Genomic DNA, 12,672 nt, shown 5'->3' with positions numbered 1-12,672 from the left:
CTCAATCTCCGTAATTAACTGTCTCTACCACTACCCATATGGACAAGAAATTCTCCAGTTGCCCTTTTTGGTTAAATGAAGAAAATGTGAATACTGAGAAAATGACATTGATTTATCATTATTTATTGCAGATTATAATTTCCCCTTTTAGTTTCGTTAATATTGAACCAAGGAAAGTAAAAGTTCTGAGTCTTATTTCAGCCTTTAAATTAGAAAACTTTATTGCCTAATCTAGTCTGTCTCTGTCTTTTCCTCCAGCCCCCTTCCCCTTCTCCTCAAGGTAAATTAAAAGATAATTTTCCTTATACCCCAAACCTTTTCTTCACCTTTTAGATCACTTTCCCATAAAACTTTTTGCAAAGTTTCAAAATCTGTGATTTTTCTCTCCAAGGTTTAATTGGTATTGACTTGCATTTCTCTCAGCGTGAGGATATATACACTGTCATTTTCATGTGGTAGTCAGTCCTCTAGGAGGACTGCACCTTCTGAAGGGTGACTTTGTCAGTTCAGACTTCTAGTTGCTAATTTCCCAGCAGGCTGGCAGGTTTGCCTATTTTGTCATTTTACACTTTTCATTTCTCAGCTTTTTGTTTCAAGTTCCCAGCTTACTGGCAATTAAAGGCATGATAAAAATTTTAAAAGGCCCACCATTAACAGCATTAGAAATACATGCTACTGAATGGAAAAGTAAGGGACAAAGAATTTGTAACATTTTTTTTTGCCAACAAATGACATATTTGATGGGAGAGATGTGTATGGTTTTATATTAAAATTATTCTGAATCTGCTTATAATAATTTTACTATTACAGTCACTCTGATTTCGCATCGACATATTATGTTGTGAATATAATCAAGACAATAACACATTCTTGCTACACTTATACTTATATAAATTAAGCTTAGATTCACTATTTATAATATTTTGTGAAATTTAAAATACCATGTACATTTCATTAGATTAAATAACACATATGCAATATTGGCTAGACCTGTCAACTCTTTAAGTTCTGGAAAATCACAAGTTGATTTCCATTTTTGTAAGTGATATGTTATAGTTCAATACTATTTTTCAACAATTATTTAATGAGCTTATGCTATGTTTAAACAATCAAGATCCAAGCTCATATATAACTTGCATTAGTAGGTAGTGCAAAAAAAAAAAAAAAAGGTTAAGAAGTAAAATGTGCATTATGTTACTGAGTATTTTAAGAAGAATGCAAAATGATAATATGGTACACACCTAAGCAGGAATGAGAATATTAATTAAACACAACAAGATAAAATGAATTTGTATATGACCAAGCATGGAATGCATCTCTGTGTGTGTGTGTGTGTGTGTGTGTGTTGCGGTTACGGGTAAAGTTTGTTGGGGAAAAGATCATAGGCAACCATCATGAACACCTGTGTCAGTACATGACAGATTTCCTGGCAAACAAAGCAGCCCAAATGGAAACAATCACTTTTTAGATAAATTGAATTATATTGATTTTATGAAAAAAATGTATATAACTAGTATACATAAGCACAGAAAAAATTACATTGAATATAACTTCAAACTCTTTGTAAAATATCTTCCTAATGTAATAGTTGTCTAAATGTGTTGCATCTCTGCACTGTTCTCATAATTTTCATGACTTGTTACATGTCAATCAAATCCTGGGAATTTCTCCAATTTTCCTCTTTTAAAATACTATCTTCCCATAGTGCCTTGTTGACTGTGACCTTGTTATTAACTCCATTGTCACAAGAAAAGAAGGTGTGATTTAATCTCCAAGTGAAATACAGTTTAGTTCCTAAATCCATTCAAATATGTTCTCTTCTAGGCCTATAAAAAGCATAAAACTATTTATTTCCAATTTTACAAAGTTAATAGTGAACTTATTTCCTGTGCTTTGAAACTTTTCTTGAGGTTTGCCTAAAAAATTTCTTTTAGAATACTTTCCACCTCATATAATTCAGAGTAAATTTAGATAAATTCATTATAATTGTTTAAAAATTGTTTGAAGACGTTTAAATGTACTCAAACTAAAAGAGTGAAAGTTACATTTTGTGTTATTTAATTAAATCATTGCTAGTTGTTAGTTCAACTTGAAAATATTAATTCAAGAGCAGCATTAGGCTCTGATATGATAGCTCAAGCTGTAGGCAGAACAGAAAGTTGGTTACATCTCTGCCCCTTTGGCTACTTCCCTTTTCCATAAGCCATTTCCCCCATTACAACTTGCCAAATTTGTTCTTTATCATCTAACTCTGCAAAACAACAACTTATACACGAACTCCTAATAATGTATTAATGAAATAAGGCTAGACATCTGCTTCCCAAGCTGCATTTCATTTTAAGATACAACATTTTCCTTATGAAAGTGATTAAGCAAAGAAAAAGAACAACTCACAGACATGGTGACCAGAGGGAGGAAGTTGGGGGGAGAGAGAAGAGCATAGAGGGGGGATAAATGGTGATGGAAGGAGCCTTGAGTTGGGGTGGTGAACACACACTACAATATACAGATGATGCATTATAGACTTGTACACCTGAAATTATATATGGTTTTTAACCAATGTCACCCTAATAAATTCAATACAACAATTTTAAAAAGTGATGCAAGCTCATCATAAAATATTTAGAAGTCAAATAAAAGCTATAAGAAAAATATAAATGATTTATAATTCAATCAGCTATGATATCTCAGAGTTACCAATTGAATAATTTTTATATGCCTATATAGAAACATTCTAACATCAGCATAGCACTGTATATACTCCTATATAATATTATTTGTGTAGCATGTTTCCATTTAATGTTATCCAATATTATGATATTTAATATTTGCTTAACATTAAATTATAGTTTTTAAAAACTTTGTATAATTAGTAATATTGATTGTTTCATTCTAATGTTGCCATAAAATAATTCATATAACTAATAACATTGGTGTTGTTTTACTTATTTCTCCTCAATGTATACATTGATTTCATCCAAAAAATAAAATTACAGAATTGAATAATCTATATTTTTAAATTTTTGATATAAAATTTTACATTGTGTTCAACTACTTATGTATGAGAATGCACCATAAACACTAAATAATACATAACTTTAATCTTTTCCACTCTGAAGACAAAACATATTTCTTTGCTTTTGTAATACTGAAATAAAATATTTTTATCACCTTATTTTTATTGTGTGTGTGTGTGTGTATTGCCGATGCATCTAGTTTGCCCATATTTCAATTTGGTGTCTATTATTTATTGATCTTGAAAAGTACTTTATTGCATGTATTAAGATCATGCAGATTTCAAGTTTGTTCCCAATTTAATGTTTCTTAATTTTATATATGTATCAAACATAGCATAACTGCATTTGAAAAATATGAATTAAAAACATCATGAACGTTGGGGGGGGGGGCATCTGTAATAGTGTCAACAACAGAAAAGTCATGAGAATGCCCACAAGGCTATCAAATAGCACCAGATCAACAAAACAAAACAAACCAAAAAACAAAACAAACAAACCTGTTAGAATATCTTACTTAATGCCATATCTACAGCCATAAAAAAGCTATAAAATGGCTATATCTATCTATCTATCATCTGTCCATCATTCATCTTTCAACTATCTAAGATATCTATCTTGAATATCTGGAAGACATAACTAGCTAAAGCCATATAAGTTGGAAGAGAAAAATCCCTGTAAGTGTTCATAACAATAATAATTATTCCTAATATCTCCCTAGAACATTTATAAAAATATCAAATTATTTAAAATAAATATTTAGAAATATGTTATTAGTCACTTTCACTGTTTTAATGAAGTGATTTACAGTTATTAAGAAAATGAATTCATATGGTATGCCTCATTGCTTGTTTATCTTAACTGGAATAATCAATGTATGAAAACTAAAGAAAATTATTTTCTTTTATCTCATCTGAAAAAATGAGATAAAATACAAAGAAACAAGTCTAAAAATATGGTTTCTAATTTTTTTAATGCTAATCATCACTGTACATTAGACTTTTAGTCCATTACTAACCATTTATTTTTTATTTTACTTTTTAGGCATATAACAGTAACCACAATAATATAAATACCAATAATGAAGAAATCTATTTTGAATGTCTGTAACCCTCTGGTTGATTATAACATATGTCACTTATTAGAGATGGAACTGATGGAACATATATTCCCTCAAAGGCATCCTTAATGTTTTTGTATGTACTCATTATATCATGTATTTATTCAATAAATACTTAATGGGGATTTTAAAATATCGGTTCCTTTGAGAGCTTCTGGGAGCAGTGGAGAGCAAGGGTGAGATTTTGTACTGATGGAATGTGTAGTCAAAGCTGAGAGTATTTAGATAATCACGTTAACAAATTTCCCTTGTCAGCGGGGTGAGCGCTCTGAGAGTGACAGGATCTGTGTGCGCACATAGGAACAGCGTTACCCAGCCTGTGAAACAGCTCTGGGGGGGCGGGGGGCTGATGCTCTCAATGCGAAGCTGTCATGAGAGTGTTGCATTTATTTGTGTATCTCCAATGACAAGTACAGTAGCTAGCATATAGAAAGGAATCAAGCCATTTAATCAAGTGATTTTTCTATAACAATAAAATTTTAAATGACTTTATGTAGTTAGCACTATAAGACTAGCTGTTATTAAAATTAATTAATAGATTAGATTAAGCTATCAAGAAAACATTTAGTTTATTGTTGGTGAAATATTTTCTATTTTATGAAAAGACTACTTAAAAATGAGATAACATCCTGTTTCTAAAATGTTGATAAAGTACTTTTTCTCATCTAAATCTATACGAGCATTAAATACATGATTTTTGAAGAATGACCAGAAAAATCTTATTTACTGTTTTTTCAATGTGCAAATTTAAGCAGCAAAATTCGATTTACTCCCCAGAAAAACCAATCTCCACATATAAGGATTAATTAGAGCCTGATTTTCCTTTGTACTGATTACATGCTATTAGCTCATGTAAAGGGTTATGGGATAGATTAATGAATATTGCTGAACACCCAGTAAAATATAATAGATAATAGTGCTTCACCCCACTCTAAGTCAGTATATGATCTTCAGGTCAACGTATTCCATCCTGTAAATGCTGACAAAATAGATCATAGCCAGAGAAAGACAACTACTTATACTGTGGATTATTTATTTTGTTTCGAATAGATGAGTGGTGGAAACTGAGTATTACGGATTGGATGACTGGAAGGTCACTGTGACATCCTGCTTCCTTCAGGTCATTTTGTTGTTATCATTAGTCATTTAGGGAAACACAGCCACAGTCGGAGGAAGTTAGAAATCACTTAGCTTTAATGGAAAGGATCCTTCCTTTGGGGAAAGAAGCGGAGAGGAGTGGGAGGGTGTGGGAGGGATCCAGGAGAAGAAGGGTTCTTTTATATGCTGTTGGACTAATGAATATCATTTGCAGGCCTCAGGCCTGAAATCAAAAGCTAATAAACTAAAAGTGGGAGAAATTGATTCAAATGTTAATGGACTCAGATGATTGTCAGGCATATTCAGGGGTGTATTTTGTGGTGTTGCATAGTGAGGTTTTCCATCATTTAAAAATGTCTCTTGTTGAAAGATGTACTTTTTATACATTTTTAAGGCATTTAAATAGAATATTTATATAACTTCAAAAATTAAAAACTTATAACACATACATGCATTTTGGTTAATTAAATAAACGGATGTATATATACATATATATTAACTAAAGCTGCATGCTACCCATTTTCAAAATTATTGCTATTGTGTTTTTCACATTATCTTTTTTTTAACTTATTTTTTCTAAAATATCTATAATGATTTCCCTTTATTTTTATATATTGGTAGGGTTTGCCTTTTAGCACTTTTTTAAAATTTGCTATTAGGTGTCTATCGATTTTATTACTCTTTTTAAAGAATGATATCTAGTTTTTTAGCTCTCTACTGTGGCTTTTTTCTTGTCTATTTTATTGCTTTCTTTATCTTTATATTCTCTCTTCCACTTAAATTGTCTTTTTTTTTTTTTAGTTCATGGGATGCAAACGGGTAGAAAATCTGATCATACATTTTCAAACTTTCATATAAACATAATTTAGGAACTTTCTAATTACCATTTGGTGGAGTCAGGGAACATACTGTGTATGATTTCAATAATTTATATTTGTTTAGACTTAATATGAGGCCCAGCATAAAGTCAATTTTGCTAAGTATTCTTCATATACTTGTAAACAATGCGCCTTTTGCAGTTGCTAGATACCATGTTTTATGTATGCATCAACATCTTTAATTCTTCTGGTGATTATATTCACTTACTACAAAAGAGTGAAAGTCCTCACACAAATCTCTCCCCCTCACCCCATGTCTTAGCAACGATCCTATAGAGACATGGGCATAAGTTAAGAGCTGAAATGATGTGTGATTCCACTGTGTCTATGCATTATTTTTTCATAATTTGACCTTCAAAATATTGGGAACTGTTTCACTTCTCCTACCTCAAAGTTGCATGTGACAGTGAACATCACTCTTTAAGTGTGTTTGTTTTTCAGTGCAGAAGATGCCCACTGTGTCAGGAAAGGCTTAGGCCAGGTTCTGGCTGGTTTACTTTACGTGTCTGTGATATTGGTAAGATGGATTATATTTTTTTTGTGGTTGGATCCAAGTAGAGTCCCTGTCACTTACTAATCGTTTCTGCATCTTTAAATAATTTTGATAATAATTTCTTCATCGTTAGGCTTGTTTTCTACTCTATGAAAACAGTGATAATATTACCCATCTCACTTGATCTTGTTAGTATGTAATTAGATATGCCATATACTGTATTTAGTTTACTGCTTTAATGTACTGAGTGTGCTGCTTGGCAAATATTAAACTCAATATATAGCTCACTTATGAACAGTGCCATAATTATACTCATTGATAATAGTTGACAAATTGTAGAATTAATTTAATATCATACATTAGAGAAAAAAATTAAACATGACATCCACAGAGGGTTGATCAGTCAATTTTGCTAACTTAAAATAAGAACTACCACCAATTTCAGATCTAAAATTGTTGCTGGAATCACTCAGAAACAGTTTCGTATCTGAGACCATCAGGGGTCTGAGGTTCCTAACTTGCATATTATGCCCACGAGGACTACTGTAAGGAGGTGGCGACAAACTTGTAAATCATTTCTCATGTTGTGTGCTTGTTCTTTTTATTTTCTTTAATTTTCACACAGTGCCAGATTGAATGAGCTATTTCTGTCTAATTGACAAATGTAACAGTTTACTGGGCTAAGTGCTCAGAGAGTTGCAATGAGAGGGTTTTAACGTCAGTGTCAGATCCTGTTGCTGCTGTAGGCTATTCACCTCTCTTCAACAGCAAGGTCACCGCAAGAATCACCTGCCTTTGGATATGCAAACTTCTTGGCAGAAAAGGTGCTTGGAATTCTCGCAGCTGGCCCAGAGGGGCAAAGAACCTCAATATTCTGCATGTAACACACACACTTTTTCCTACACAGCTGACTTACATCTTCATAATAACTAGTCTTGCTACATGTGCCTCTGAGAATATTGGTCTCTTGCCTAATTGGCACAAGAGATCCATGACCATGTTTAACTCACTCCCAGCCAGAGCGCATACACGGTATGACTTCAGCAATGTATTTAAACAAAATGTATGTCATGTTTACTGTCCTTCTATTGGCTCACAAGCTTTTCTTGTTTTTACTCATCCATATACTTTGTCTTTTGTGTATTTAGCTTTCTGCTGTACAATTTTTTTTCCAAACAAATATATGCATAATCTGCAAAATACATGTTCTCACTTGCCAAATTATTATCCCTTTGTCTATTAGTTATATCATTAATTTTTCCAATATGTCATTTCCATTCTTATTTTTGAATATGCTTTTAAAAATGGATGGAATTATTAATCAAGAACAAGCAGTTAGTAAATGCACTAACCTAGACAGTCTAGAGAGCAAAGAAGTATGATTTCAGCCTGCACTCTCCTCATATTTTTACACAGGAAGAAACTAGTATTCTCCATCTTCAGTCTTCATCCACTGTCTGACTTGTAATACAAGCATCAACCCAAAGTAAAATGCCAGCTTCTGCCTTGGCAGCTCAGGCAGATTGGGATACATTTTGATGGCAGTAGTCCTCATATTTGGGGGGGTCAAGTTTAAACTATGTCACAGATCCTTAGCCTTGGTTTCCAGTATCCTCACTGTTTATCCCTTTTGTTATATTGACAGGTCGTCACCTTTTATTTCTGCTTCATTTTTCTGGCCCTTACCATGCTAATTTCTCTCTAAAACTATAACTTTCCCATGAGCTTCAGCACCAGTGGAAAGAAAACAAAACCTCTCTTCCTCTGCAGCACAGTGCAGTTTACAAAGTTCCGGACTTATTGCTCCGGATTCCCTGAGAAAGCCGCCCGTAAGTGGTGGGGAAGATCAAGTTGGGACTGCAGGCTCAGACTGTGATGTGAGAGGGACACTGGAAATAAGGGCTGTCATCTAGGAAACATTTGAAGAAATTAAAAACCTGGAAACTGATTCAGACTGCTTTACCCAAAGAGAGAAGTCGGGTATACCCAAGACACAAATAGAGCTCACGCCGGCAGCAGGCTCACCAAGCCCAGCTTCCCAGGGGTTTCCACAGGTAAACTTTTCCACTCCGGCCACAGGCACTATTGTTCTTCCCAATTTATAGGCGAGAAATCCAAGTCACAGGGAGGATATCTCACTTGTTTAAGGTTATGAAGCTAACAGGTTGTCAAGGCAGAATCTGAAGCCTGACATTTGGCTGCCACACAGCACGTGCTGTTCATCAGTTTTCCCGTGTTACTATATTGGGAGTAGGGCAAACAGTCGGTTACGATAGCGAACGGGAGTAGGACGGAGGCTCCTGTGTGTGGCCAGCAGGGATCAGGCTGAAAAATTACTTTAGACGGTAACTGTGACGGCGGAGGCACAGAGGTTGCATCACAAGCCTATGAAACAGGAGACTGACAAAATAATTTATCACGCAGACCTGGGCACTTTTGAGGATACAAGGGGCGCTGTTTAAAATTATGCTGAAATTGCAGGCTTAATTCAGAGTCATCTCAGACAATCTGGATATACGGTCACTCAGTGCATAAATGTGTAAGCGCCTTCCCCGGTATCTCAGGTGCTGAAAATAGGGCCAACGTAGATGGATGAATGCTATGTTGATCTAGACAGTGGGGTGAGACAGAAAATAACTGTTTTGTACCAATTTTTATGTAAACACTTTGTGCCATAGGTGGCTTACCTACTACATCTATTATAGGTTTTCAGGCAATAATATTACACTTTCTAGAATATCCTTTATACAATTTCACTTTTATGTGGCTCCCTTGATTTCTGTTTCAGAATATAACAAGAAATAACCACATGAAATCTCTTACTGCATCTGTTAAAGGTTGGGTTTGTAACAAGTATACATTATACCACCCAACCCCCTTTCTAAAAATGTCACACATGAAATATTTCATTTAAAAATCAATGTTAGAAAAATATTTTCTTTAAAAAATAGATAGGTTTACTTTTCTCTGATTGTGAATATTACTTAAGTGTTTTAATTTGGCTTGTAAAATATGCTGATTCTTTTAGCTGTGTTCTCATGCATTTGTCTTGACTTTCTACTTCAACTGTATATTTTTAAAATAGTAGAAGTGAATTTTGTCCATAGCTTTCATGACATGAGATTAAATAAAGTCTCATAGGTACCTTTAAGTTGCAGCAAACCAGTAGAATCTGATTATACCTTTCAAAATCATCATTCTTTAAACAACTGTTCATAATATTTTTTTTTTTTAATTTCTTTTTGGGGAAGTATCTAAAATAATGCCTACTGATTGCATCATCAGTATTTCTCCATAGATAATTTATGCATACTTTATTCTCTAACCCCAAATCAGGGCAGTCTCACTGAGAAATGCTTCAGCTCTTGCCACTAGCTCCCCTGAGTGGGGAAGGCTGGCATAACTCTGATCAGAAACGAGGTGTCAAATCATGCACAGCACAAAAGCCGGTGTCACACCTGCCCAAGAGCTCTCTTTTCATACCTCCTTAGGTGTTATCCAGTTAATGCAGAGACAGACAACAGTGTGGTGATAGCCAGAGGAAAAGGGGGGTGGGGTAGGTAGAGGTGGGCAAAGTGGGGATAAATGGAGAAAAAGACTTTGCTTTGGGAGATGGACACGGACTGCAGTGCGCAGATGATGTTTGTTGGGTTGTTCGCTTGAAAACTGTATGGGTTTGTGAACCAATGTCACCCGATAAATTCAATTTAAAAAAAGACATTTTACCTTACACAATGTCAAGGGGGGGAAAAAAGTAGGTGACCTCATAGTGTAAGTAGTTAAATTAGATTATAGAAAATTTTCAGCTTCATATAGTCACAGCTTGTGATAATTTTAATGAAAGGAGTGTCTGTGTGCTTCTTGTAGAACCCCAAAGCTTAGCGTATTTAATCGCCTTTTTCATTGCCATAGAAGCTAATACTATAGAAGCAAAATCAAAATAACCAGAGTTAAAGAGATCTCATTTGTTATATCTAAGCTATTCTATTTAATTATAAAAGTTATAAGCTTTTAAAAATATGCAATAAAATGTTTAGCTAACTTTCAGAATATAAAAGTTTTGATTAAATTTCTAGAGTCTAAAAGTGTGTTCTCATTGCACATAGGTGTATATATTCTAAGTAAACGTTACTTTTTGAAATTTGTCATCATTTTTTTATACCTAATGAATATAAATTGTTTTCAATTTAAGTTCAAATTGTTCTTCTTATGTTTTAGAATTTATTTATTTATGCATCTATTTATTAAAACAGACTTTACCCCATCATATTTTATTACTCCCAAATATTTCTGAGGTTTTTAGAAATTACATTAATAATGATTGTTCAGTTACACTCTTTCTAATAAAAGTGATTTAGCAGTTGGCTTTTTAAACATCTTATTTTACTGTAAATGAATTGTCCTTGAAGTAAGGTTTATTTTAAACATGACTAAATGCTGTAACAAGTGAAAGTGAAGGAGAAACAGCTATTTCTAACAACATTAAAATAACATCCAACTGTGGAGTCAAGGAGTCACATTTTAAGGGGATAGAATTACTTTATATAATAAAAAGTTCTGGTATTAATTTTAAAAACATCTTCCTTTTCATATTGGAAAGTTTATTAAGTCACTATAAAAATAATCCTAATAGAACAGGGAAACCATTCCCACTTGTGACTTTATGCTTTCTATAAACAAATGATTTCTTGTGCAGTAGGTGGAAATAGAACTCCACATGTATTGGAACCACAAATTACAAATGTGAAAATATAGTAGTTCCCACAGTTTAACTGCAGTGAGCTTGACATCTGGCAGCTACCCTGATGGGACTCTCCACTTGAGGGCAATTCTCTGCTCATTTTTAGGTTAGTGTAACATTTTCCCTGTGCAGCAACTTGCTGTGGCCATAGTAGAAATTGTTCTTAGATAGAAAAGAAAAGTCAAGCATGAAATGGTGGCATGGTGAGGGAGCTCACAAATAAAGCCATGCTTCCTTATGCTTTTCTTAAGAAGAGCATAGGTCATATATACCGTACCACTTATAAATGGCATGGGGCGGGGAGGATTGCCAAGTGTATCTCATTTGCTATAGGTTATGATTTGATTCTAGAACATATTGCTCTCTTAACTTTGATTAACCCTATTTTTATAGTTTTGATTATCATAAGTTGTTAAATTATTCCAGGAAGTTATAAATGAGTAAATCAACATTCAAGGTTTCTAGCTGCAAAAGGTATCACGAGTTAGTTTTATGAAAATGGAGTAACCTTGGAATATGCTGCATTTTATAGCACTGTTTGAAAATTCACAATGCCTATTAGCATAACAAAGGCTATGAGAAAATGTGAAGTTAAATTTTTAGTTAAGTATTTTTCAACAGGATTTTTAAATTTAATGGCCCTTTCTATACCTATAAGAACTACATGGAAGACATTGGGAAACCCTAGAATGATCTGCTTAATTAATAATCAAACAAATGTATACCTAAAGAAACAATTTTTAACATAATAAATTCAATTCCTAGTGAAATTTGACACAAGTTTTAATAAGGATACTAAATAATGTCAAGTGACTTTAGGCCATCTGCTTTACATGACATATCCCTAGGAAATGCTGGAAGGCAGGCTGATATTTTTACTTCCTAGAATGTTCTCTACAGGTATTGTCATTATAGTTCATATTATACCAGATGGAGTCATAAGATAAATAATACTACCTATCTTTAAAACATTTTAAATACAATGCTTGGTCGTGAGTATAGATTTAAAAAAATAACCATCGATAGCATGGAGTTATGTGATATGTTATTCTCAAGATCCAGAGGCAAAAATCTTGACTTTCTCATGTAATAGGAGATTGGGGTTGCAACATATGCAATTTTAAATAGCAGAATGTCTTTCAGAGAATTGTGTGTCCCATCTATCAGAGTCTCCACATTTTACCATTGACAACATTTGTGATGTGATCTAAGAAATTGTTCCCAGCAGGTCCTATCATATTGAATAATGATCTCTCTTATATGAGCAGGTTGTTAAATCAGCGACACTCACGATTTCAGACTAGAAATGAAAATCAACACTAAACTTA

Source organism: Miniopterus natalensis, chromosome 8 (genome assembly GCF_054644295.1).
Source record: "Miniopterus natalensis isolate mMinNat1 chromosome 8, mMinNat1.hap1, whole genome shotgun sequence".
NCBI lineage: Eukaryota > Metazoa > Chordata > Mammalia > Chiroptera > Miniopteridae > Miniopterus > Miniopterus natalensis.
Note: the sequence above shows the minus strand (reverse complement) of the source record.